General features: G+C 43.6%; 1 long non-coding RNA gene across 1 annotated transcript in view; it reads right to left on the bottom strand.

Annotated features, from left to right (window-relative positions):
• Positions 1–9,147: 9,147 nt before the first annotated feature.
• LOC118152105 (uncharacterized) overlaps positions 9,148–22,406 on the bottom strand; it is a 35,680-nt gene continuing 22,421 nt past the window's right edge. The window contains exon 4 of the long non-coding RNA XR_013533302.1: positions 9,148–9,530. This is a non-coding gene — a long non-coding RNA (uncharacterized LOC118152105). The remainder of the gene's footprint in view (positions 9,531–22,406) is intronic.

Below are 22,406 nucleotides of genomic sequence, written 5' to 3' on the forward strand. Positions count from 1 at the left end.
TGGCCTGCCAAATCGTGCCTATAGAGGAGGAACTGCTGTCACTGGTCTTTTGGCTGTGAATTTGCATCCTAGCAGGAGGCAGGAGGCAGCAACCAAGGAGGGCCTGGTCTTATTTTTATCACGTAAGAATGAGGAGCCCTTTGGTGGAGTTTGCGAGAGTCGGCTTCACGTTCACAGCTACGCCTGCTGAGTAATACTGATTGCTGACTTTTTTGAGCACTTGGTGTATGCCAGTCTCTCTACCAAGCTTTCAAAGCATTTTCTCATTCAGTCCTTACCAGCTTGTGAAATAGACTCTCCTCTTATTTCTATTTAACCCATGAGGGCACTGACTTTCAGAGAGGTTAAGTCAGTTGTGTGAGGTCACGCAGCAGTAGGTGGCAGAGCAAGCAGTCTGATGCCGGGGCACAATCTCTTGATGGGCACACCTCACAGGAGGCCGCAGGAGTTATTGGGGTGTGTGCAGCAGGGAGTCTCACCTGCAGTGTGTGTATAAGAAATTGCCTCCATCTCTTTTATTACTCCTGTTTATTCCTTCAAAACAAGCAAACAGCAACCACTCAACATGGTGATATGATTTTGCAGGGATGGTTTTGGTCTTGCTTGAGGACTTGTGTCTTGGCTCCACATCACTAGGACAGGGGCAATCTGCACACAGAGATCTCAGGAATGTGACACCCCAAGCCCCTGCTTCTATTGCTTTCTGACTCTCTTGGGCTGACTTTGTTTAGCAGCAGGATGACCTTCACTCTCCATATCTTTATTTCATGGTTCAGGACTCAAGGGTGTAGGTTGTAGAGATTTTACAAATTCCAGACAGACAGAGCTTACCACATTTAAAATACCACTGACAAGTGTGTAACGCCTACCATTTTAACTCCATGTGGGTCAGATACATAGTACTCTCAAAGAGCAAGAACTTTCCTAAAGCGACTCAAAACTGGGCCATTTTGCTTGCTAGCTGGTGGCCTGATAATACCAGCGCTTCTCACTGCTGCTTTCTAAGAGTTTCCAAGGAGAGGGATTTGCTTTTCTCCCGTTCTCCTCTTCTAGTGCACCAGAATGAGCAGGCTGCTGGAGCCCAGAACACATTCTTTACTTGGTCACCGTCAAAGTCAAATTACCAAGCACGCAGGTGCTGACAAAGCCTGTCACTACACAAAACAAATTATTTAAAGAAAGGTAAATGACCCAGTTTTCCAAGGTGTGTCTTTTTGGGGCCCAGGGAATGCTCTTCCCCCCTCGAGTGAATTGGAGATGCCTCAGACGATGTCAGCTCACTCTGCAAGCGACAGAGAGATGGGTTGGCAGGAACTGCAGCATGAGCCTGGGATCCGGCTGCCATTTGGGTTCCTGTCGGCGTCACTGTGGAGACCATTAATCTTCAACTTCTGGTTGAGCCTTCTAGGGGTGTTGAGTTTTCTTGTCCTGTTTTGTTCAGCATGGCATTCAAGATTCCTTCACAGAAATCTGTGTCGGGGCAGGAAAATGATATGTGAATTATGTCCTCATGAAGTCACCATCTGGCCAATATTCATCTTGCTTAGTGAAATATCAAGGATATCCTTCGGCACAGATGCTGTGGGGCAAGAACATAACACACAAGTGACCGCAGTCATAAACCAACACGCAATCAAGTGTAATTAATGCACCTGGTGCCCACTTCAGAGTTCCAGTCCCGCAGTCACACAGTGGTCGGCTTTTCCTTTGTCGTACGCGGCTTTTTGTTGTTGTCAGTTGTTTTTTTCCCCTCCCTTTTAGGGTGGGGTTAGATGTCTGCAGTTCGAATCGGCTCCCGCATCTTCAGCAGTAAATAAGTCACCGTCACAGGGCTGGTGCAAATGGGAGTGTTTGTGTGCGTTCAAGAGCTGCATCACATGCAAACAGTACAATACTGAGCAGCATTCTGTGCCTTGAAAAGGCCATTGTCCCGTGTGTCTGGAATTCGTTTTCCTGTTGATGCTCACTGGCTTTTGAAGGCCAGGTCCAGTTACTGGCCTCCAAGTGCTTTTTGTGCCAGATGGAAGAAGGGAAGGGATCCCAACCTTGGAAAAATAAAAGATAAAAACACAAACCAGCCCACCATGACTTTTCTATCAGCAGGATTTCATAGCCTCCTTCCTCTTTTTCCACACTGGTCCTGCCCTGGTGGTGTTTTAAAGTGGTGACCGGAGAGGAAGAGGGGCACTTTGCCTCACTGGAACTGAAATTCTGGAAGCTGTGAATGCTCTCTTTGGGTGGAGACCTGGGGGTTAACAAGTGAGGCAAAGGTAGGGAGGAGAAATTGCAGAAGAGCAACAGTGACATGAGGGCTCCTTATATCCCAAGAGCCATGTAAGTAAAGTGTGGGGATATGGGAGGCAGGGGGCCTCTACCTGGGGTTCAGGGATGCATAAGGAAAGTGACCTGGGCTCACTTGCGGTGTTCCTGCTCTGCACAGAGGACAGGAAGGATGCTCCTACAGTGACCTTGCTGTGAGCAGTGCAGCCTGGTGCATGTGGCGGCTGCGAGCTCATCCTCCTGTGTCACTTCCACACGGAAATAGCAAAATTGCAGTTAGCAATTAAAGGTTTCAGAGGCCCCTGAGTGTCGTTAGGAGCTTGTCAATGCCTTTCTCCGAGCTGCAGGATGAATGGCTCCCAATTGTCTCCTATCAAATTAAAGCTCCTTATCCTAGGCTGTAGCATCCTCTGCTAATTGGTGCCTGCTTACCTAATTCATCTTTCATTCTGAAGCCCCTTGTCCCATCATCTGAGAGCCATCTTCCAAGTCTCCTAATTGCCAGCTCTCTTCAAATCAATTCTGTTCAATGGATGTGCATTGGATTTCTACTAAGAGCCAGGCCCTGATAGAAGGGGAGGCAGTTAGGTAAACGAATCAGAGAGCATAGACATTGCACTATAGAAAGCCTTTTGTAGTGTCTGAAAGAGAAAGCAATAATTTGAGTCTTGGTCCAAACTAGGAGCAGAATAATCTTGCTTAAACTCTCTAAGCCTCTCTTCAGGAAGCTTGGGGATAAAATGGGGATAATAATCCAGAGATGCTGTGGGAATTGAATGAGAGTGTATCTAGCAATTTATCTATGTATATTTGACATACACATTTTGCAAATATGTATTTCGGATGCATGCCAATACTGTATATACAAAGCCCTGAAGAACCCATTGTTATTTTTACTAGAATGTAGATAAGGTCATGAGGGAGGAGTAGTCATCTTTACCAACAAAGGTCTGTTTTGTGGAGGAAAAGAGGCTTGAGCCAAGCTTTTCTTCTTCCAGTAGACATGAGCAGAAAGGGGAGTTTAAGTTTAAGGCAATGACATGTGAAATCAGGGAGGCAGGAAACAGCCAGGGACGTTTCAGAAAGGGCAAGTACACCTAGAGCCCTGGTTTTGTGGGAATAGGGAGAGGTGCCAATGGTGGAAGACGGCCCTAGAGAAGCAGTTGGCGGCTGCTCCAACAATGTCCCCAGACCGTCAGGGTGCTGTGTGATTTCCACCCTCCTTCTCAGCACTTCTCAGCTTTATCTTCCCATCCAGCCTTACCTTCCCATACAGCCCTTAGCACCACTGAGAGTGGTCAAACAGCATCTGTCAGTTTGCCCTTGCTCAGCTTGGAAAATCCTCCAGGATGGGGACCTCATGGAAGATTTCCCTCACAACCATGTTTCCCTAACCCTTTGCCCACAGAAGAAGAAAATGGTGTTGGTTTACCAGCTAGAGTGAATGCACAGATGAGGAGTAGGACTGGGGAGAATAGGCTGAGGGACAGGTGAGAAGAACCCAGAGAGAGACCTGATGCCCTTTTCCTGGTGACCTCAAATGAATCACTAGCCTCTTTGATCCTAACCTTTTGTGTCACCGGCACAAGGGCCCCCTGTTCCTGAGGAGGTTCTAAGAAGGAGCGGGGAAGCATGGGGACTTTGAGAGAAGGGTACAGCCTAAAGACAACTTTAATTTCCCTAATTGTGGGTGGGTGACTGGGAAAAAGAGCAAAAGAGCGTAGCAGGTTTATAGTGGCTTGTTTGCCTGGAAGGGCCTGGTGTCCTCACAGCTGCACACCTTTCCTCTCCTTCTCAGCAAACAATGCCCCAGATGGCGCCCTGGTTGCTAGTCACCGTGCTTTGATGTCACTTTGAGCTCGTCTATCAGGAGTTTCAGGAGGTGTGTGTGCAGTGGTAGCCAGCACATTTCTGGTGTTAACCCTCATAAAACTATGGGAGAAGAGAGTCTGGACTTAGCAAGAGATCTTAGGCAAGACATTGACACTTGCCTAAGTCTCCTTAAAATTAAGTGACTGAGTCGGGTTGAGATTGAGACCTTGCACACGAAGTTCATGCTCTCTCCATCATTTCACCCATAAAGCTGTCCATGGTGCTCCAGAGCATTGGTCACTGTAGTGCTAAGAGGGAAGGGCAGGCTGCATCAGGTACCCTCTGGGAAGAAACCATACAGATTAGAGCTTGCAACTTTCAAACTTAAAAACTGTGGTGAGGAGACCCAACAAAGGACAGGGAGAGCAGTGGTGAGCTCTAGTAAGGATGGGAGGGAAAGACTCTGTGTGGAGGTTAAAGTTGGAGGTTTAGCATTGAAATGCAGATCACCAGAACGAGGAAACACGGGGGGCATTGGGGAGTGAGTAGCTGGGCTCATGGTTGTGAGGGATCAGTCATTGCTCAGAAAATACTTCAGAAACATCCACTGACTTCAAACATGAAAGAAACATGAAGCACTTACTGTGTGCAAAGTGAAAAAGATGAACAAAACAGGGCTCCTGACTTTAAGAAGAATGTGCTCTCTCAGTCTCTTTAATTATACCCACTGTGTCAGGGAGGGCACCTGAGCATGGTCAGTTTCATTCCAGAAAGCGAGTCTGACTGGTCACACCCACATCAGAAGTCCAGGTGAATGCAACAGGTGACTTCATTTTCCCATTGTTTATCTGTCCTCTTATGCAGAATCAACCTGGGAAGGGCTTCTAAGTGTTTTCCTCTCTCTTGAAGACTCCCTCTTCCCTTCAGTAGCCCCTGTCTTTGCATCCCACGGGGGATTGCAACAGACCTTGGAGGTTTCCTGCCTGCCCTCTTTCTCCAGCCCGCAGTGGTGAGGTTGGATCCTCCAAGCTTTAGATTCCCCCATAGTCTTCACAGAGCAGCACCCACTGCACAAATAGTGCTCTCCCATGTTAATTTCCCTTCTTATTGCAGAGCTTCACCCTGTTCTTGTGCTCACAGAATCCTGCCAATTTATCTACTAGGTTTTGTTGAAGATTTTCTCCCATGAAGGGTGAGAAAGGATAAAGTTGTTGAAAGGCAAAGGACAACCCAGAAATGCCAAATCTTGAGAAGGGCTCAGCTGGGAAGACATAGGACCACTTCTTCCATGAAACCCTCCTGATCTCTGCAGACTGAGGGATGTTGACCACACTTGCTGGAAAGCTAGGGATCCCACAAGTGCCTGCTTAATTGCACATATAGTACACGGCTGTCTAGGATAAGTCTCACAGGGATGTCATTTTGGGACATAGGCATTTCATATCTAGTAATGTGGACATTATATCAGAATGCGTAAGTGGGAATCCACCCTCTTCTCTTCAGCTGCCAGCCTGAGGCAAATTTCTGGATCTTCCTAAGTTTTAGTGTCTAAGAATATAAAATATATATAATAAGGAGACTTTCTTCATTAGACTGTGGTACACATCAGAACAGATTATCCACGTAAATAGTACTGGGCCCTTAGTAAATACTCAGTAAGTCTCAGCTATTATTACTTTTCTAGGAGGCAGAGGGGAGGGAGATGGCTTGTGTGATGGTCGGGAACATGGAGGAGGCTGGACATAAACTCACCTTAAAGGGTAGGGGCAGACAGTTTTGAATACTTACCATGTGTTGACACCTGGCATATGCTTGCTGATTTAGTCCTCAGCACAAGTCTTCAAGTCTTCCCTTTGTCAAGATGAACAGACTGAGCTCAGGGATGTTATGCAAACCTGCTCAAGGTATAACCTTGAGCTAATTAATTACAGAACTTGTCCTCCAACTCAAATTTATCTGACCTCAGAGGAAGGCATTTTAGGGACCGGCAAAGACCCAGCAGTAGGAAAGCCCCAGGTCATCCAGACTCTTTGACTATAAAAGAAGGAATTTGTAAAAGCAGAAAGATAGACAATGCTGGAAAGGAAAGGCAGGTGGGGCTGGGAGAAGTTCTCCAGTGTCAGGCCAAGGAAGTTGAGTTTTCTCCAGAAAATACTGGAATGCCATTTCTGGGGTGGGCACAGGAAAGAAAGCTGATGAAAGCTGGTGGAAAGGGGTCCAGATTGTATGATAGACCATGTTATTGGTAGTTGAAGATCTCAGCTGGCATGATCAAAGAGAAGGCTTGGTGTTGGCCACTCTCCCCTGTGTGCTCCAGAAATGCCCTTCCTTTGTCTTGCATCCAGTGATGCTGTTTGTAGGATTTCCAACTCAAATTTCAGTATCTGAATGTTCTGCAGACAGCAGCCAGGCTCTGTGGAGAGGGAAGCGCTGCCCACGAGAATATTGTTCAAGGAGCCACTGCCTCGTCTGCCTTCTCCGCAGTGCCATGAACTGCAGAATACTGCTGGGCCAGATGCTCCCACCCCAAGAAGCTGTGTCTTGGGATTCCAATAGGCTCTCCCAGCATTGCCACTATCTAGCAGCACAACTGTGCACAATCACTTCATCTGTCAGAACTTAATCTCCCTTTTGTATGATGGGAAGAAAACAGTAGCCTCTGTTCTAACCATTCGGATGTGAGTACCAAGGAAGCCCATCTTTCTGAAAAGTGCCGAATGACTCTCTAAGCCCTGTATTTGCCACCCTGATACCTTCTTCCTCCTAGTCATATCCCGAAATATACTCGATAAAATTCAATAATTAGGTTTAATTCCAGAAACATGAATAGGGTGCCAAAGAAAGCACTGGACGTGCTGAAGCAAACGAGGTACTATCCTATCTTTAAACCTCTCTCTCTTTACTGGAAGAATTATAGACATGAAGATAAATGGCCACAGATAACTCAAATCCCCACTACCCGATCCCTCCCAGCACTGGCAAGGTGTCATGTGAGCACTTTCAGTGCAAGTGCTTCTTATGCTTCTTATTTTATTTAATCTTTAAAACAAGCCTGCCTTGGTGACTTTAAAACAGAAGCTCATAAGAGAAATGTGCGTGAGGCCATTCAGCTACTGAGTGGCGTCAGAATTCTAATCATGGCACCAGAACTCAAAACCTTTCTTTGCCAACTAGCCTTAGAATTGGTCAAATATGCCTCTTTTTTCAAACTGACCTTTCACTTCCCACCCATATGCAGGTGCCCCATTTCAGGGCCTCCCCTTTCTCATAGAGATGATTGAAATAACCAGTGCCCGGGTCTCCGTGCATCTATCTTATTTCTTCCAAATCCATCCACCCCAGGATCTTCTCCAACACAGGTATAATCTTGTCACTGCTGTTGTAAACTTTTAAATGGCTTCCTGAACCCACAAGATAAGGTCTACATTCCCTGATGTGCCATGCAGAACCCTTTCTGATCCTACCTTTGCAACTTTCTTTTCAATGACCTCCTGCACCCTCCATCCAGGCAAACAAGAACACAGACATAGCCAAACCCATCAAGTCCCCCCTACCCGATCCCTCCCAGCACTGGCAAGGTGTCATGTGAGCCTCTCTGAACCAACACCTGTCCTACTAACCAACCCATACCTGGTACCGTCTACTATAATTGTGAGTTTTAGTAGGAGAAAGTTGGTCTGCTGAATGATGATATCAGGATGTCCCTGACATAACATGGAACAAAGGAAGGAGCATTTAACTCCCTGTCGCTGATAATAGTCTCTGGGAACACATCACAGATTGACAGTATCTGAGCTGGATTTCAAAGGAAAAGTTGTATGCATTTAGGTTATTGTGGCTAGGATTCCCAGCCATCACCAGGGAGAATGTCAATATTAAAGCCTGTTGAGTTTAAAGATGATAAAGTCCCCCAAATAAACCAGGATCGCTGTGTCTTTTGTTCCTCTAGGCTGGGCTGCCGGCCGGTGGCTAGGGCAATGAGCCAGGTGTCCCTTGGCACGTTGACATTTTAAGAGCTCTGGCGCCAGTGGCAAGTGTGGGTTAATCTGATATTTACTAAGATTCACTTGCTCCATAAACATTGAGTTCCAGCCATCGGTGAGGGGACTGTGGACTATTGACAGGTGTTGTCATTTTACTCACTATAGACATCTTTTGTTGCTGTTAAAAAACAAACACCAACCTTCTGACTGCCTTTAGAAGACTGGAACTCTCATAAAACAGCATTATCTGGGATTTTTTTCCTCTGGGAAACCAGAAACAGGTTCCTGAGCCTTGACCACACCCGCAAAGAGAAGAAAGAAGCAATCACTATTACTATCACCATCATCATCACGGCAGTCTCTGTCTTCCGAGAGCCATCTTCCATTTGGTGCTCTCTGACTTTAAACATGCCAAGTAAGGACATCCTCATTCTCAGGAAGATGGTTCTCTATTTCTGCAATTAACATTTTGATCTTATTACAACGTATCTTTATATTTTTATTTTTTTCACGTTTTATATTTCCACCACATAGCTCCTATTTAAAGCCGTAAATCTTAATCTGAATGAACACTTACTTTGTTGGGATTTCTGTATTTTAAATATGTAGCGGCTATAATTATGCCTTCTGCCCCCGAACACATTTTTAGGTCTTACTTTTTCGGTAAAGTCAACCCCTCTGTTCTCTCACTTTATTTCCAATGCTTCCGCTGCTTTTAGAACGTGAATCTTGCTAGAAGGGTTATTACTTCCCTGCCGCTAAGGGTGGATGAGGCCATCTGTCATGAATCCTCACCTGATAAGGAGAATGTTAACAACTACTACTTAGGATGGGCTTCGTACTAGCCTGTCGCTGGATACAATATCTGACCTAAATTTGTGTTTCACTGATTATTACAATGGCCCTGAAGTTTTGGGGTTATTATTGTTCCCAACCTACAGGTGTGGGGATTAGGCTCCGGGGAGTTAAATGACATATTGAACACCAGAGAGTTAGTAAAAGACAGAATCTGCCTGCCTCTGATCGAAAGTCCAATGTCCCACACAACCTTTTATTGTGAGCTTTCATTGGCATTAGTTTTTATTTCTCCTTTTTTAAAAATTACTATAAATACAGCATATAAGATCTGGGAGTCAGAAAATACTCAGCACCCTACAATTTTCTTCACCCTTTCTTTAAGGCTCCCAGCAGGGGTGAAATTCTATGTCCTTGGTTGAATCTGTTTGAATTCATTTTTAGATGTTATAATTCAACAAGAAGCTCTAACAACACACTCCACTGACAGCCAGGACTGCAGCAGCCTTGTTTGTCTGCCATGATTTTACTTTGTTCCTCTCCGTTTTCCTGGCGTGGTTTGTCCTTTCTAAGCCAGCCTCATCTGGGAATAGTATGCATTTGTTAATTACCTTTGCAGAGCCAGCAGATGGTACAGAAAGCACTGCATTGTCGGAGGACCTAAGCCAAAAAAGAGAAGAGGGAGAGAGGGTGGCATCTGTTTATTTGTTTAATTTCTTCAAGAGGAAATGGTGAGTGTAAAAATAAAACGAGTCATCACTAGGCATCTCAAAATGAGGAACACTTTTACCGTCACATAACAATGGTTTAAAATAAAATTCTATTTCAGTCCCCAAAGCTTTGGGAATTTGAAGTATTTGAAACCTGAAACTGGCCATGCTGACTCAGTGAGCGTCCATTGGCCAATCCTGAACACTGGCCAAGTTTACCTGTCAGATGCATTTCCTCTGACCTAGGTGTGGACAGCCAGTCAGCAAAGCAGATTCCCCATAGAAGCCCCCACCACCACCTTCTTCTCCATTTAGCCAAAGACCAGGTTGGTTTCTAATTAACAGAGTTGAATAGCCCCTCTTTCTGCAGTTTTGGTGGTAGGTGTCCCGCATGTAATCTATACCACTGACCTTGGAATCAGAGAACATTCCAGATGAAAGAGCCCTTAAAACCACTGCAGTCAAACCCCCTCATTTCAGAGAGTAGGACATTGGGGCCCAGAGCAAAGAAGGGCTTTACTCAAGTGGCAGAACCAGAATTATAAGTGAGGTTCCCCCATATCTCAGCTTGCCACCTCTCCCTACTCTGCCAAGTAAGCAGAAGAAGGAGAGGCAGGGGCAGTTTGGGGAGATTCTAAATGGTTCCATGAGCAAAGTCTTAGAAAAACTGCCTGCTGCGAAAAGGAACTAAATGATTAAACCACAGAGGTAGCAGGCACACGACTTGAGAAACAAGACATAGTCCAGAGTAACTATCTCGGTCTCAGGCACACATTGAGATTTGTTGACGAGCTGTCAGAGACAGGGCAAGAAAGGTTATGGGGACTTGATTGTGAAAGGTCTTGTCATCAAGAAAATGCGGCACCAAAGATGTAAGTAGGAAACAGTTATGTCTGGGTCTGTGCCCAGGATGGTGGCGATATCAGGATGGGTTGATGAGGGGGATTAGGAGAGGGAGGTCACCCAGGAGCTAGATGAAAAGTGTCCAAATCAAGGTGGTGGTGGTGGTGGTGGTGGTGGTGGATATAAAGAGGTTTCATCCCCCTTCACTCCACAGGAACTTCGCTTTTCAAGGTCACCAGTGACCTTGGGCTTGCCAGATCCAATGGCCACTTCTCTGACCTCACATTTCTTGATGCAATCAACCACTATCTTTCTCAAATACTTCCAAGATGGGCAGGGGTGGGGGTGGGGGTAGAGAGCTACGCTTAAAAAAAAGAAATGGGAACCTCCTTGGAGGGAGGAAGACAACTTCCTTCATGATCCAGCACCTCCGTAGCAAGGAGCTCCCACTGGGTCAAACCACAGAGGGAGCAGCCCCAATCCAGGATATGCAGGGCAAAAGAGAAGTCCTATATTTGGGTTAAAAAACTGAATTAGAAATATAGCACTTAGGACAGATGTGACCTGTTCTAGCTACAGACAGGCTTTTCGTCATCCACAGGTAAAAGTCAACATACCTTAGCAAGTAGATAAACCTCTGTGACTTCTTTCTACTTTCCATTCTTAACTCCATAATTATCTTTCATCTGAATAAACAGCTTGCAACAAACCAATGATTCAGAGAGCTAACAAAATGTTATACAATCTCATACAATTTCACAGAAGTTTAAGTTCCAGATCAAGGGAGGTTATAGGCCTGCATTCTTCGGCACTGATTTGACTGTATCTGGAGTTCATTCCATGCCCAGTTCGGGCCTTACATTTTCAAAGAGACAATGACAAGATGGAGAAATAACCCAGCATGGGAAGCCCATCAACAAATCTAAATGTGTGCCTGTGAGACCTGGATACATTTTGCTCAGTGAAATCTTTATGTTCCAGTTGTTTTCCAGTGTCTGAAGGCCGATATGTTGATCATAAAGCACATTGGTTTCAGAAGAAAAACTTCTAGCCAATAGGTAAACTATACATGAAGTTGAATTTAGCTTCGGGTAAACACTAATCTTCAAAGGGATTGACTGCTGAGAGGGACAGCTGCTTTCTGTACCTGGGTCCTGCATATGCCTCATGGCCACCTGTAGAGACAGGAGAGCAGTGGGCCCTGTTCATGAAAGTCTGAATTATTTGAAATGTTGGCTTCTCTTAGTGACCATCAACAAGTCCCAGAATTTCTTAGAGATGTCCAGTAGGCTGAAAAGAACATGTTGTCAAGAGTAGGGAAATAAGAGAGAGAACGGTAAGAGGAAGATGAGTTTAACGTGAGATAGAACTCTAGAATCTGTTAAATGGGCTTCCCAGAACCTCTGTTTTCTCTTTCTTGCTCAATGATACATTCTCCCTACCCTCCATTTTCTGTACTCTCAAAATACTTCTTTAAGAAAGGATAATATTAATTCATACTAACATGTAAATGACTTCTTAGAATTTACAGTCTTCTCTTCCCAGAGTCACTTTTCTTACTCGTAAGGGATAAAACCTAAAGCTAATAAATGGTCTATATTAGGCAGTCATATGGAGAGATTAGGGATTAGGGTTTGGCGTACAGCTGCCAAGTATTGATTGCAAGAAACAGAAATTACCTCCAACTCACTTTAGCACAAAATGAATCTGTTTGAAGAACACAGGTAATATGGTTTGGATCTTCATCTCCTCAAAATCTCTTTTCACATGTTCCCAGTGTTGGTGGTGGGGTTTGGTGGGAGGTGAGTGAACCATTGGAACAAATCCCTCATGAAGGGTTTAACACCATCTCCTTGGTGATAAGTGAGGTGTCGCTCAGTTCTATTTAAAACAGTCTGGTACCTCTCCCTTATCTTTCTTTTACTCCTGCTCTCACCGTGTGACATGTGTACTGCCTCTTCAACTTCCACCATGATGGTAAGTTTCCTGAGCAGATGCCAGTACCATGTATCTTGTAAACCTGCAGAACTATGAGCCAATGAAACCTCTGTTCTTTAAAATTTACTCAGCCTCAGTTATTTCTTTATAGCAATGCCAAAATAGCCAAACACAACAGGGGAATCATACAGAAATAAGGAATCAACAACTAAGATTCAGGAAAAATATGAACTGTGCAGCTCTGGGGGTCTCAACAATAAGGATAGGTGAAACTTCTCTCCTGAAACTGCAATCGCAGTACACAGCTCTACCATCCATTTCTGCCACATCTGTGGGCCTCAGTATCCAAATTCCCAAGAGGGAAAAATGGCCAATCTTGGGTCATGTGATCCCTTGGAAGCTAGGAAAGAAGGATCTGTTGCCAGGTGCAGACAGACAGTCAGATATAGGAAAAGGCATACATGGAGGACTGAGGACTTCTGAATGGCTTGAAATCACGTAACACAAGTAGTCTTGTGAGTGACCCTACATCGCCGCTGTTCTTACAGACACCTGGGTGACTCCCAGTTGCTAACATGTAAAGTCCAAGTTCTATAGCAAGGTATCCATAGTCTATGTGACCTTGCCCTTGACCACTTTGCTGACCTGGTGACTGCAGTGTGTCCCTCTGAGTGATATTCCAGCTGCTGTGGACCTGTCAGTGACTGTAGTGCTCTTGCTCTCTGTAGTATAATTCCCAACCTTGACGATTTCCTATTCATCCTCACAGACAATAGGACCAAGGTAACTGGCTGCATCCACAAAACCTATGTCCTACCTCTGGTATTTTTACTGACTCCAGTTTTTTTTTTTTTTTAATGTTTATAGTTTTATTGAGTTTGTTTCCTGTGACCACATCAAAACTTTGGTGGAACGAAACAGGATATAAACAAGTCCCATCTTTTAGAGATGGGGCAGAAGTTACAGTGTATTTGAAGAACCACATTTTCTTTCTCTTCCCTCCCCTTCCAGGGAGCCTCACAATGCCTGGCATGGAGGAGGTACATGGTACGTATCCACTTGATGACCTGCTGAGGAGTACAGATTTTCAGTCCACATGACCAACAACCAGAGATAGATCCAGCTTGTGAAGCCTGAGGCTTGTATAGCTTGAAGGTTCTCTGGGAATGAAAATCCTAAGGTATCATCCTTTTTTAATTTCTGCAAAAACAGATGACATGAGAAATATCTTTTTCTTACCTTCAGGGCAAATCCTTCTCTGCATGTGACCAGCCATGTTTCCAGGTGAGTGGTACTCACATCATTTCACAGGAAAGAAATAGATGGAGAGAAGATTTAACTCCACCTAGTCCTTACCATGTGCCATTTAATCCACACAACACTGTGAGAAGGATGTATTAGTTTCTCATAGCTGCCATAACAGGTGATTACAGACACAGTGGCTTAAAGCAGCAGAAATGTATTCTCTCACAATTCTGGAGATTAGGAATTCAAAATTAAGGTGTTGGTGGGGGACATTCGGAGGCTATAGAGAGAATCTGTTTACCCTCGGTCTCCTTTACTCATTGACTTGACTTGCCAGAACCATCAAGATAATGAAATTTATACCCTCTGCATAAACATATGGTTGCAGAACTGAATTAAAGTCCTTGTACAACTTCAAGACCCCATCTAGGAAGTCTTTCTTGGAAGATTTACTTGGAATTCTTACTTCTCAAAGTCTCTGAGAGGCTCACACCATTGTCTTTGTCTTCTGCAATTTGTACCCCTTTGTTATCCATGCCAGTATCCTTGACCTTGACCTTAAGCTATTTGTAATACTGATTATATTCTCACCATGAAGAATTAATGGCTCTGGCTTTAGGGTTGACATTTTTCACTGTGGGTCAGGTTTCTGTAAATGTGCTGGAGCCACGTTGGCCTTCTTTTGGTGCCACACACACCAAGTGAGCACCCACCTCAGGCCTTGCCACTGGCTTCTCCTGGGGTTTTGGTGGACTTTTCCTATGTCTTGTGCTTCTTCTTCCTTGCCATTTAGAATCTCAGTTTAAATTCTGTATTCTTATTTTATCTGATTAGGCCAACTTAAAGGAGATACTGCTGAGAAAATAAGGGAAAATTTGACAATAGTTTTGGTGTTGAAAATTATTAAATATTACTTCTTTTTTTTTTTTTAGACAAAGTCTCACTTTGTTGCCCAGGCTGGAGTGCAATGGCACGATCTTGGCACACTGCAACCTCCGCCTTCTATGTTCAAGCAATTCTCCTGCCTCAGCCTCCCGAGTAGCTGGGTCTACAGGCACGTGCCATCACACCCAGCTAATTTTTGTATTTTTAGTAGAGACAGGATTTCATTATGTTGGCCAGGATGGTGTTGAATTCCTGACCTCATGATCTGCCTGCCTCAGCCTCCCAAAGTGCTGGAATTACAGGTGTAAGCCACCTAGCCCAGCCTACTTGTTCATTTTTAAGATGTGTTAATGCTTTAGTGAATTTCTTGGTGTTTTTAAATCTTTATTTGTTAGAAATGCTGAAGTGTTTATGGGAGAAATGATATGATGTCTTGGATTTGAGAGAACATATTCTAACAACATCAACAAAATGGTATAGAAAATATAACAAAGGCTGGATACGGTGGCTCAAATCTGTAATCCCAACACTTTAGGAGGTTTGAGCCAGGAGCACTGATTGAGCCCAGGAGTCTGAGACTAGTCTGGCAATATGGCAAGACCCCATCTCTTAAAACAATAAAAGTAGCCCAGTGTGGTAGCATGCACCTTTGTTACCTGCTACTTGGGAGGCTGAGGTGGGAAGATCACTTGAGCCCAGGAAGTCGTGGCTGCAGTGAGCTGTGTTCATGCCACTGCACTCTAGCCTGGGTGATAGAGTGAGACACTGTCTCAAAAAAGAAAACGAATGAAAAGAAGGAAGGGAAGGGGAAGGAGAAGGAGAAAGGGAAGGGGAAGAGGAAAGAAAATGCAGATAAATAAAACAAGGTTGTCAAAATACTAAACACCATAAATACTATCAAATTGGTGGTAACTGGGGATTCATTATATTATTCCTTAAACTTTGTGTATGCTTAAAAGATGTCATAATAAAAAGATACACATGTGTGTATGTGTGGTATGTGTGAAAAATTGAGTATTACGTTCTTTGAGAGGCCTCCAACTGGCCAAATCTAAAGTATGTAGTTTAGCACATGATAGGTGCTCAGGAAGTGATTATTGACTCAGTGAATCCAGACTCTAAGCTCCAAGACAACAAGGTCACTCACCTCTGCATCAATGTGGCCCTTTGTCATGATGTAAGGCTCTTGAACAGATTGTTCAGAAACCGATGGTTAAATGAGTGCTCATGTTTTCAGAGCTACACTTAAAAGCAGCCGTGTCTAGGTCTCCTGCTTATCCTTGTCTTTAAAAGCAGTTTGGAGACTATAAGAGAGACTTTTGGGATATAGGGAAGTGTTTTAAAAATACTATAGGAATTTTTTCAAAATTCTTTAATTATTTTTCTTATACATTTTTAATTACTGTTAAAACTGTTCATATAAAAACAACATGATGCTTTGGCTCTGCGTCCCCACCCAAATCTCATCTTGAATTGTACTCCCATAATTCCCACATACTGTGGGAGGGACCCTGTGGGAGATAATTGAATCATGGGAGCAGTTTCCCCCATGCTGCTCTTGTGGTAGTGAATAAGTCTCGTGAGATCTGATCAGTTTATCAGGAGTTCCCGCTTTTGCATCTTCCTCATTTTTCTCTTATCGGTGCCATGTAAGAAATGCCTTTCACCTCCTGCCATGATTCTGAGACTCCCCCAGCCATGTGGATCTGAAAGTCCAATTTAACCTCTTTTTCTTCCCAGTCTTTGGTGTGTCTTTATCAGCAGCATGAAAATGGACTAATATACAACACATATTTAAATGTCTTACAGATTAAATTTTAACTGAGCCACCAGTGAGTGACTTTGGATCGCCAGATTATGTTACTTTGGGGAAAGCCTCATGATGAAGCTTTCCTGACATCTTGATTTGTGTATTTGAACTTTTTTTTGAATGTGTTCCTGACTTAAAAAGTCTCGTTTTTTAATGTTTGTTCATTTTAATTTTTTCAATTCAGGTTTAATTAGATCCTATCGTCTAAAATTGTGTCTATACAAACATTGATGCAATAACCCTATGCAAGATTATGTACCAGACAAACAAAACTGAAACAAATGACGTGAAGTCATGACCATAATTCCAACACAGACAATTTCTTAACTGACGAGACATTACAGGCTACCAGTCCGACTTGGACATTTAAGTTTATGATAAGGAATGCAAAATCATAGTACAATGTTAATAGCTATTTAGTTTAATAACGTTTGGACTAGTTTTGCTAATGAACAAGTATACTGAGACTCCAAGAGGAACTGTTTAAGATGGCCCACTCTTTGCAGCTGTTTATCTGCATAGAAAAGGAGTTCGTTCGATTCCATGCAACACAAACAGAATTCAAAAATAACGTAAATACTGCAGCTAACAGAAAACTGTTACTGTTCTTCGTGCCCTCATGACTCATTGGTTTCAATGATGGTCTTTAAAAATATGACACAAATTAAAACAATTAGATTATGTTTCTATTAGCATGTTACTTAGAGTTTTAGTCATAGTTTGCATATTTGCACTCTACGTAAGATTTCATTTAAAAACGGCACTTTGCTGCTAAACAAAAATAAACAGAAAACACTGAGTTAGTGGAGAGAATATGGAGTTCAGAAGGAGGTGGTCTTGGATTCAGACTGAAGTTATGCCTAGTACCTCATGTGCTCCATAGCGGGTCTTTCATGAATGCTTGTTATCTAATGGTGGCTTTTCCGTGTTCCCAGTTCCCATCTTTGTCAAATCAGCTACCTACATGCATAGCCTTAGATTCTCCAGGTCTTTCTGCTTTACCTTTTATTTCACAAAATGTCCCCTGTGAAGAAGATGCCACTTTGCATCCCACTATTGTAGTTATGTTCAAAGCCCAAGAGGGATCTAGAAGGAAGAACATTCATGAAAAAGCAATGGATAATCAGGCAGGCTCTGAGACCAACTAGGCAGCTCAGCCCCTTGAAGACTTTTGTTTCTCTAAAAGAAGCCTTTAGGACAATACAAGCCTTATGCTAAGTCAACTGACCAGACCTCACCTCCTGCCACCCACCCCACCCCCAGCTTTGGGCACTGCCTGTAATCTTCTCCTGGGTACAGAGCAACAAAGACCAGTCTATTTCCCTCCACACTGGAGAGGCCATCAGAAGAAATAGAGCATGTTGGCTTCAAAGTCCAAAATATCCAGTTTTCAACTAAAAGGCCAAACTTGTTGAACTGGGAGGGAATGGGATCAGATGGGAGGCTGGGAGTTGTCAGCAGGTTTTCTAACACTGGATGGGAGCTATGGCTCCTGTAAGAGGCGGTGGGGGTGGGGTTCTGGGAGAAGGATTAAGGGAACGTTGCCAGAACCGGCTGGCTCAAATCATGCACATTCTTGGCAAGGAGAGGGAGCCTTTGGATGAGGAAATTTCAAGAAGCTGCAGGGAGGGTAGTCTTTCCTCTGCCTATGTGTTTGTGAAGTGTGGAAGAGAATCGCATGCTTTATTAGATTTTAAGCCAGAGAGTCAATTCTCTGTGAAATTGAAGCCAACAAACAAAACCAAAACAACTTGAATAGGTCATCAGAAAAAAGGCTCCTTGGTATTAACAATCAAATTTCCGCTGAAGATTTTACTTGTAGACATGAAGTCTGTCTTGTTGCCCTGCTGGGATAGCTTCCTGCTTAGCCTCCCTGACCCAAGATTATTCTCTTCTGTCTGCTCTGCACAAGGACAGTAGAATGGCCACCTTAGGGCATTCTGATGATGTCATATCATGGCGTTACCTTTCGGTTTCTTCCTGTTGCCTACAAAATAATTTTAGACTCTTGACCCTGCATTCAAATTCTTCCACAATCTGTCTTCAAACTGCTTTGTTAAAAAGCTTATTCCAAATCAATTTTGCTTTCTGTTTCCCCTTCAAGCATCCTGCTCTCCAAATCTATGTCTCACCTACTCTTGCTCGTTTTATTGCCAACAGCCATTCTTTGCTTCCATCTTTCCATGTCCAACTTCTTTCTTCTCTAAAATATCTGCCTCAGTTGTTATACCTACTGCAAAGCCTTCTCCAGCAACAACTATTAAGAAAGCCAACTTTACTGTAAACTTGGCCTTTCACCTACTGGCACTATGATTCGGGGCTAGATATGTAACTTCTGTGAGCCTCCGTTTACTCCACTATAAAATGATAAAAACTTATGGGGTGGTACGCAATTGAACTGAAAACGTCATATACAGTACTTAGCACCGTCAAGTACATAGTGATTAGAAACTCCATTTTCAACGTATTATTATGTTTTCCATGTTCCGCCTTATAAGGGCATGAAATGTCCTACTATCACTTTATTCTGCTTTTAAAATAATTCCTTCAAGACTTTAGAAAGTCTATGAAAAAATTCACATAATCAATAGACAACTTCAGATTTACATGTTTATTACCATGTGCCACTCTGCTAATTCACATGTGGAATCTTGTGGTAAGTCTAATTTACCGCAGACATTTTAACTAACCATTATATTGTACCTGCTCCCTAAAGGAGCATAAAACCCACATTTACAGTACTGCAGAAGTCTTGTTTCCTGCTCATATTACCAGAACATACAGATATCATCCCGTGTTTATAGAACACTTCAGGGTTTTCAGACTATGGCTTTTATTTGCTCACCACACATTCCTGGGAGTTAAAGATGTGAAGCATCATTCTACTGAGGACAAGAGAGATTCACAGTAAAGCATCATTGTACTGAGGCTGAGAGACATTCACAGTGATGAAGTGAGACCATGAAGCTAATGTCATAGCCTGTGCAGAAGCAATGTAAGTCATGTTACCACAGGGTACTCAATAAGAACTGATGAAGTGAATGAATGGATGAAAGAAAGAAGTGAGCTGCTGTATTGGTCTGTTCCCAGATTGCTAGAAAGCATTACCTGAGACTGGTTTAATTGGCTTATGGTTCCATAGACTGTACAGGAAGCATGGCTGGGAGGCCTCAGGAAACTTACAATCATGGCAGAATGTGAATGGGAAGTAAGCACGTCCTACATGGCTGGAGCAGGAGGAAGAGAGCAAAGGTGGAGGTGGTTAGACACTTTTAAACAACCAGATCTCATGGGAACTCACTCACTGTCATGAGAACAGCAAGGGGGTATTCTGTTCCCATGATCCAGTCACCTCCTACCAGGCCCCTCTGCAACACTGGGGATTACAACTGGACACGAGATTTGGGTGGGGACATAAATCCAATCCATATCAGTGAGGCATCAGGGCTGAGAGAGAGAATATGTCAAAAGTTAGAGGAGAGTAAGATTTATCTACTAAGTCCTTCATGAAGCTGAAGGGTTGTATCTGCCTGGCTATTTAAATTTTCACAGAAGTACCACCTGGATTTGATTAAAGCAAAGTAAAATCTACTGACTCCTACAATGGGAAGCCAGGGGATCAAGCTGCCTTTTGTCTAAGAGTGGTTAAGGGCTCAAATGAAGTTATTGGTCTTCTTTCTCCGGCTCTCTCTCATACATACCAACATATTCCCTACCTTGCCAGCCAAGCTTCCCTGCTTAAAGGGGAAAATAGCACCAGTGCCCTGTTCTAAGGTCAAGATGATCAGAAAAATGGCAGGGAGGAAACGTACTGGGCCTCCAGGTCCCACAACTAAAAGAAGGCCCTGGCAACTCCATATTAAGGACATTTTAGTCATTTATGAAGTATTAGAGTGACCATATGTATTCCATAGTGATATGGACTTCTGTTCTCCCAGTCTGGCCCTGAAACACCAAGAAATGAAAGTAGTTCACGTTCATTGGGTACTTACCAAATGTTACCATCTGTTCTTTTATTTATGTATTATCTTACTGAGTCCTTTAAGCAGCTCTGTACTGTAGTTCTGATATGGTTTGGCTGTGTCCCCACCCAATGTTAAAAGCATTCAGTTTTAGTCCGGGCGCGGTGGCTCATGCCAATAATCCCAGCACTTTGGGAGGCCGAGGTGGGTGGATCACGAGGTCAAGAGATTGAGACCATCCTGGTCAACATGGTGAAACCCCATCTCTACTAAAAATACAAAAAATAAGCTGGGCACGGTGGTGCGTGCCTGTAATCCCAGCTACTCGGGAGGCTGAGGCAGGAGAATTGCCTGAACCCAGGAGGCCGAGGTTGCGGTGAGCCGAGATCATGCCATTGCACTCCAGTCTGGGTAACAACAGCAAAACTCTGTCTAAAAAAAAAAAGGCATTCAGTTTTAAAAGGAAACAGAGCATAAAAGTTCAGAAAATGTATAGCCTGACAGTACAATGGAAAAGAAAATCCCATTTCTGAGGAGAAATTCAAGCTGCCTACAGAAATGTGCATAAGTAAGGAAGTCAAATGTTAATCCCCAAGACAATGGGGAAAATGCCACATACACCTCTGGCAACTCAGAGGTCTTCACAGGCAGCCCTTCCTATCACAGGCCCAGAGGCCTAAGAGGAGTGGTTTTTGTGGGCCAGGCCTAGGGTCCCTGTCCTGTGTGCAGCCTAGGGACTTTGTGCCCTGTGATCCAGCTGCTCCAGCTGTGCTGAAAGGGGCAAATGTAGAGCTCAAGCTGTGGCTTCAGAGGGTGCAAGACCCAAGACTTGGCAGCTTCTATATGGTGTTGAGCCTGTAAGTACATTGTATCTGGGAAATAACTAACTTGCTTTTGATTTTACAGCTTATATGTGGAAGGGACCTGCCTTGTCTCAGGTTAGACTTGGGACTGTGGACTTTTGAGTTAGTGCTGAAATGAGTTGAGACTTTAGGGGACTGTTGGGAGGACATGATTGGTTTTGAAATGTGAGGACATGAGATTTGTGAGGGACCAGGGGTGAAATGATATGGTTTGGCTGTGTCCCCACCCAAATTTCATCTTGAATTGTAACTCCACAATTCCCATGTGTCATGTAAGGAACCTGGTGGAGTGTAGTTGAATCATGGGGTTGGGTCTTTCCTGTGCTGTTCTCGTGATAGTGAACAAGTCTCATGAGATCTGATGGTTTTAAAATCAGGAGTTTCCCTGCACAAGCTCTCTCTCTCCCTGCTGCCATCCATGTAAGATGTGACTTGCTTCTCCTTGCCTTCTGCCATGACTGTCATGCCTCCCCAGTCACCTGGAACTGTAAGTCCATTAAAACCTCTTTTTCTTCCCAGTGTCAGGTATGTCTTTATCAGCAGCATGAAAACAGACTAATATGAGTTCTGTCATTATTCTCATTTATAAATGAGGAAAGTGAGACAAGGATCATTTAAGTCACTTCTCCAATGTCTTGTAGCTGCTAGGTGATAGAACTAGACTGCAGTAGAGCTAGTCTGTGGTAGAACTAGATCTTCATGTCTGTATTGTTGGTCCAGAGACCATACTCATAACTATCACACACTTGCACCTCAGTTACCACCTGTATGACTTGTACATTTTATAGGACCTAGTAAAAGCCTCAGTTCCTCATGAGCAATTTTACATATTGGTAGAAAGAATAGAGATAATGAATGTACTTATGATGCACTATACATACTAGGAATTCAATCAATGCTAGTTAATACACTAGCCCAAGAAGATGGCTGGTTATGGATCCTAGTATATCCCAGGAAGCCCATAGGGATAAACTGGGGCAACAATGACTAGAACTGTCAATGACTTTGAGAGCTTTGTGTTAATAAGCACAGATCTTTCATACGAGGGTTTGATGTTAGACTGTCTAAATTTCGAGATAGTGAGTAAAATCTGGGGATGCAGGAAACAGCAAACTAACTCTAGTTGGTTTAAGCCCAAAAGAGAAATTTGTTTGTTCTCACAAAAGAGTTCTGCACAATAGAGTCAGTGCTCAGATAACCTTTTCAGAAATATGTCTTTATCTCTCAGTTTTATTTTCCCGTATGTTGGCATATTTATTTAGGGTGGCAAAGAGGGGCTC

This window comes from Callithrix jacchus, chromosome 3 (assembly GCF_049354715.1).
Source record: "Callithrix jacchus isolate 240 chromosome 3, calJac240_pri, whole genome shotgun sequence".
In the NCBI taxonomy this organism is placed as follows: domain Eukaryota; kingdom Metazoa; phylum Chordata; class Mammalia; order Primates; family Cebidae; genus Callithrix; species Callithrix jacchus.